The following is a 6,827-nucleotide window of genomic DNA, read 5'->3' as shown; positions in this document are numbered from 1 at the left end:
ATAGAAATCCTCCAAGAGTGATGATTCCATATATCTTAACAACTCAACTTTTTAAAACTGAGTGTCTTGTATGTTAAAGAGACTTTTCTTACAATCTTTAGCTAAAGAGTGAAGGCGTATTTTACAGTTTGACAGTATAAAAAAAGTTCCTTTAAATGTATCACGTAAAACACTGAAGCGGCTGTGTGTAAAAGGAGTTCGGTGGCACAGTGTGAGAGTATGTTCGATGGACAACTGTCTCACCACAGAATCGCCGATGATGACTGTCAAACAGTTAAGGTTTAATAAAAATGAAGACCGTCATCTATCGAACACTGTGCTGATATCTCGTACATCTTGTGCTCTTCTGTCACCGTCTTGCCTGCTTGTTCAACAAGGCCATTGTCCAAAGTCATCACATATTCCATTAGTTTATTAAAAGAAAAATAAATCCGATATACGAGGTGCAATAGAATAACACATGCAGCAGACAGGGCGTTTGGCGTGAAGTTATTACTCAGCTGAGCTTGATGTTTCTGGAACATTTGACTTCACATGAAGCTACAGCGCTGTCTGATTTAGTTTCAGAAAGGGGAAAACGTTCAAATAAAATTCTTTATTTGAATTGAACTTCATTCCTAATTATTACAGGCATGATGGGTGATGACATGCTGTTTGGCTTTCTGTTTCTGCTCTTCAACTTGATCTGGATGCCTTTAACAGAAGGTGGAAGGTGAGAAGAAGTCAGTCGTGGGATTCAGCCTCATTAAAATCCGGCTGTTTCCTTTCAATCAAACTATCCCTCAAAGGCTGTTTTTCTGCTCCTGTTGAGCCTCCCCTACAGCTTAGAGGCTTAACAGTAATGGTCCTGCCATTAATGGTTCTTCCGACCGCCGTATTCTGCGCTGCTGCAGATATTACTGCATTTTTGTTTAGTTCTCTGCCAATCATTGTGTAACACACTTCTATTCGACCTCTCTTTCTGTATAGATGCATCATACACGGGTACACACATGGCTTTATTACCCTTCAACTCCATTTTCTCTGTACATCAAACATGGTGCTGCAGGATCTATTTCTATGTAATGACTTTATTGCGCCTTTAGGTGGCTGCTGTGTACTGTTGTGTGTCCCATCTTATCTCGCCTTCAGGTGGTCTTGCTCACTTTTACATCATAAATATATCGATAACTCACTGTGGCCACTTGATTTTTGTCCTCATCACTTTTCTCTCGTGCTTGATGTTCAGCGACACTGGCTTTGGAGTGCTGCCAAATTAATGCCAGAAACATTGGTCAGGAAAAGACGGCAATCAAGATCACAGGATACAATCATGGAGACACAGCTGACAGGGAGCAGGGCAGGGAAAGTAAGTGCTGGCCTCACAACGCAAGACCTTCATTAAAAGTGGTACTAAATCCCTCTATCAAACTAAATGGCACAATGTGTCTCTCAGAGGCAGCTGGTGGTTTAAACCGAGTGTAATGCTGGAGCAGACGGGGGTCATAATCCTCCTGAACCGAGCCCTTAACCTGAGTTCTGGTGACTTTTTGGGAAACAAATGGACAGATTGCAGTAATATAGTGTAACGTCTTACTTTTAAGTACACCACTGAGATGTAAAAACAGCGAAAGTTTGTGCTTTATCAAAATTCCTTCCTCTCCCATTTATTTTAGAGGAAACTAATGCACCTTCAGTTATCTGACTGCTATTGTTACAAAAATAAGATTTTTACACAAAGGATGTATGGAGGCCATTAAATCTTGTTAGATTTGTTAACAAATTCTGTCTCACAGAAGTAGGTTTTATTTGACATAGGAATTTGTTAGATTTTCTTTCTTGTATTAAAAAGTCAAGAAACCATTTTTTGATGATTATTTCACAGATAATCACAGAATCGCACTTAAAATTGAGTGAACTTGCTGCCGTTTCTTTCCTTTCCCTTGTTTAATTAGAGGGTTGGGTGAACATTGTGATGAGGTCTGTCTGGGCTCAGATTATACTCTGAGATTCTGAATCATTCAGATGAGAAATGAATCACCAAATTGATAATCAGAAATGATGGTCTGGTTTCTTAGTATGTGTGCAGTGTTGTTTTAGTTCTTTTTGTTCTGTAAAGCCTCTGAATGTTTCTTACATTCCTCTAAATGGAGACTTAAAGCCACGAGTCTGACCTGACAGACTCTGTTCATTTTGAACATCAAGCCCCAAACCCCGGCCCAACAGTGGGCAACCATGCACACAACACAAAGACCCACACTCACACGGACTTCCAGCCACACCCTCACTAGCTCAGGGCCATGCAGCAGCCGACCCGATAGACTGGCCAGAGGCCAACCCCTCCCCCCGCCCAGGGCTCAGCCCAGCGGACACAACCCGGGCGGCGCAGCGAGCCCAGACCCAAAGCTCGACGATCAGTTCCAGTTTGTAAAACTTATTGTCTGTTTATCTGAGCAGCAACCAGAAATGCAATGGAGACGCATGGCAGATAGAATGGGATTTTAGGTTTTTGGTCTTAACATTAAGTAACCTCATAAAGAATTGATCAAGAACTTAGTGGTGGCAAAAGATGAATATTCAGGGGATCAGTGCAACAAAGCACAACAAATCATATGAATGTCTACAAATTTCATGACGGATTTTGATAGAAATTTGTTGTCACCTCTCCACCTCATGGTGGCTCTACACAAAAGAAATCATGGGGTTATTGTAGTTTTTAGGATTATGTTTGATAATAATTACTGTCTATATGGTTCTGTATATGAAATGTAGTGATAAGCTAAAGCTTTAACATGCTTGTGACAGATCAGTAATTAATGTTATCATGGTTCGTTCTATAGACACCATATACATTCGATTTGCAGTGACTAAGCCTTTTCTCTAAATAGACTAAAACTGGAGTGAAAATGTTGAATGGTTATTCTTACAGCAGGTTGTTAGTATTTTTTTTTGTTTTGTTTTTTTTGTCTGAATCCTGGTGGCAGAACAGACTTATCCTAAAGCTCCAAAAGTGACTATTATATCAGTGCCAGTGATCCACATGGTAACACAAAAGCCTGGAGAAACCAATAAAGCTGATTGGCATGCTTTGCAGCCTGCTTATTGATTGCTGGCTGCAGATGAATCCCCTGCTGAGCCTCTGGGCTAATCAAACTCTCCGCTTCACATACTCTACAGACTATGTGCTGCAGCAAACGCCGTTGTTATTGACACCACGTCTCCTTCAAACAGCTGGATTCTCTGAAGGGCAAGACTTTTGTCTATGCAGGAGTTAAAAATCACACTTTCGTGCAAAGAAAATGAATTGATTTTAACACCATCCTCAGCACATAAAAAAGTCCACATGACACCATGAAAATGTCATTAAAATTATTAGCAGGGCTGTGACAATGATTCGTCATTCTGAATGTGATGTGTGGACAATGTTGTTTCCTGTTGTGTGAAATTGTGCAGCTCTAATAAATGAAACATATTGTAGCATTAAAAAAAGCTCTTTTAAGTCTTGCATTGTATTGCATTTTTCTCAACTGGTTAATGTATTTCATAAAATCTTGCCTATCAAGGTCAAACAATGCTGCACTGAGTTACTGATTCAGTTAAATAATAATTTTGGTTTGTTTATCTCAAGCCAGTTTACAGCATGTGTCCTGTCAAGGATTTATAAACAAAGAAAGGGAAATTAAATATAGTCACAGTCCGGTTTACTGTCAGCCATTTACATTCCAATTAAATCCAAATTAGACAAATTCGTAATAGTTTTATTTATCATAATGCCAGTTGATGATTTAAAAAAAAAAAAAAAGCCCAGCTAAGGAAACCAACAAATTGCATTGAGCATGCGCTGGTCAGTGGGTGACAGAGAAGAGCAGAAGTCCTTTTTTATAGTAAGAAACCTCCAGCAAAACCAGACTCGGCAAGGGAGGCCATCTGCCTCGACCGGCTGGGGGTTAGGAGGACAGGAAAGAGGCACTGATATAAAATCCCAAGGGGAGGAATAGCTGCTATGAGGTAAAAAAAGATAAAAACAAAGTTAATGACAAAAAAAATGGCAAATTGGTAGATACATTGAGAGTAAAGCTGTAAAAAGCTGCGTGAGAAGAAGTGCATCACAGGAGGTCCCTCAGCAGTGTAGGTCTATAGCAGCATGACTAAAGGGGTGGTTCGAGGTCAGCTGAGCCTAAACGCTAATCCTACTTTTAGGAGGGGGTTCTGCCTCCCGTTTTACTTTTGGAGACTCGAGGAACCACAAGTAAACCTGAGTGAGAGCTTGGTCATTGAAACCTTTTTTTTGTAAGAAGTGAAGGTAGCTAATGGTGACAAGCTTGACTTGGAGAACATGGTGTCTCCTGCAAATACTGAATCAGAGCCCTGATGTACTTCATAAACTCTGTCCATGGTCCTGAGCACTGCACCAAAAAGTCCTCACCACCAGGGGCCAGAAGGGTGCCTGGCACTGACAGCAGACGATGAACAATGAGCAATTGAGAAGAAATGGAAAACGTGAATATAATTTGCCATTGAGCCATTCATCAAATCAATTCTCCCGTACATCATTTGCATGGATTAAATGTAATTTATTGAGCATGACAAAGACGGATCTGCATGGAACACTTGTTCAGAATCATCAATTACAGTCTGTACAGCTTGGAAGTGACCCAAGAGCAGAATGCACCTCCACCAGTCAGTGGCTTGCATTCACAAAAGGGGGAAACATTTACCAACAGTGCTGTCATGCTGCCAGAATTCGCATATAGATGACTTCTGAAAGCAAATCACACAATGTAGAGTAGATGCAAAATGTGTGGAGGCTGCATGAAGTAAGATGAAGAAACGATTTGATTAGAATGCAAGATTTATGTGAAGTGACCTGACAAGTAGATTTAGAGGGGGCTCTCAGCCACTTTAACATGTAAATGTCTGTTTATTCAGCCTAAGCAGGTTTCTTCAGCTCATCGAACTGTTGTGTTATGTCTTCTGTGAGACAGGAGGAGCTTTCTAAACCCTTATGAAAGTAAGCACAGTGACACATAATGACACAAGTCATTACTTTGACATTTTGTTAAGTTGCTTTTTAAAGAGGAAAACTTCCAACACATCCCAATATGCTGAAGGCTTTTTATTATGGATGCTGTCAGTTGAGCTGCAAAATGTAAAGTTTTGAACTGCACGGCTTTGCAGTTTGTTTGAATTCTTTGATATTGAAGAGGCTTCATCAACCTGAGGGGCAGCATATTCTAAAAGCTTACACCTCTTTTTGACTGAGGTTTCAAATTGAAAACACCCAGTTAAGTGGTCAATGAATACTCGCAGCACTGACCAGTGACCACACATCGAGAATGAAAACGATCCTTCCTCTTGTACCTCCACATCATTTCTTCCCTTTTCTTTTCTGGTATTTACATGAGCAGTTTCAGATGAAGAAATGGGGAAAAAAGCTTCTGTCTTTAGCACTGTCCGTTGTTGCTAAATTGACTTGGAAAGTAACAATGTCCACTTTAATTTTTCTCGAAACAGCAGGAAGTGAGCCAGATATGCGGCATGAATGTGTCGACACCATGTTGTTTCTGCTACAATTGTATTAGAACAGGCACACAGTCGATAGAAAAGACTTTAATTTGTGTTTTTATCTTCTTTAACCTCTGTTGTAAAAGAGATTGACCGGCATGTTCTCAGAACAGAGAAACTGTGTATCAATTCAGCTGCTAAAAAGGCGTTTTTATTTTGCATACCATTCAAACAGCCCTCCATTTTTTTCTCCACCAATTCCATTAATCTCACCCTCCCCGCTGACACCCCTCACCCCATCGCTCTTTGTTAACCCTGTCGCCTTGCTCTCATCTCACCGTTTCTGCTTCAGCTCAGACACTATCATTACCTTTCTGCACACGTCCATCTTTAGCCATGAATGTGTAGCAACACAGATAGCACCTTGATGGCTTTGCGCCGTGTGGTGTAAAATGTACTCTGGCTGTCAGAGATTCAACTGGGAGCAGCCATGCATGTACAAAAAAAAATCATCCGAGCCTATTAAATGAAAGGTAAACATCATTGTAGGGTATTACAAAGAAAGAGAATCACACCGGGGCTTCAGTGGGGGCCAACCTGAAAAGATGTCGAAGCATTTGAAACATTTGTATACTTCCAGCTGATGGTGTGTGAAGTGAAAAGAGCTTTCACAAAGAGGAGGAAGGAGTGGGACAAAGCCAAAGGGGAAGAATCATTGAGGGTGCACTGGTATGATTTCTTCAGCTTTTGTATGATGTAAATTATGAGGCATATCTATCTCTCCACCATTGTTAACTGCACCTCCTTGCCATTTGATCTGCAGGGCTGTGAGCAGTTTATTAAAAATGGAAGTCATTCTAAATTAGTCTGTAATGCTCAACCCTTTCAGAAAATCTTAATGGATTCATGCCTATCTCTGACAAGGTTAAATGCTCCAGGAGACAGCCAGAAACGTTAACAGACTAGATTATGGAGAGATATGAATACTAACCAGCACATACAGTAGATTCGACTGGAAATATCAGAGAACGCCATGGAGTCATTCACTGAGTATAGTTAACATACACCAGACATGTAGAGCTGGAAAATCTGTTGACTGCAGACAGTCTTCTGCATGTTATTGATTTTTCACAATGTTGTATCTATTACACTGTTATAACCTAATTACTAGACACAGAAACAGCAGAAAGTCCCTGAAGGCTTAAAGATGTGGAACCAAACATAGAAACATTTTGGTACAGATACAGAAAACACAACTAAATATCATATCAAACACATGTTACAAAGTAATAGTAATCATGAATGGGACTCATGTGGCATACATGTTTAAGTAATGGAATTTA

This window comes from Odontesthes bonariensis, chromosome 16 (genome assembly GCF_027942865.1).
Source record: "Odontesthes bonariensis isolate fOdoBon6 chromosome 16, fOdoBon6.hap1, whole genome shotgun sequence".
Classification (NCBI taxonomy): domain Eukaryota; kingdom Metazoa; phylum Chordata; class Actinopteri; order Atheriniformes; family Atherinopsidae; genus Odontesthes; species Odontesthes bonariensis.
This window is presented reverse-complemented; position numbering follows the sequence as displayed.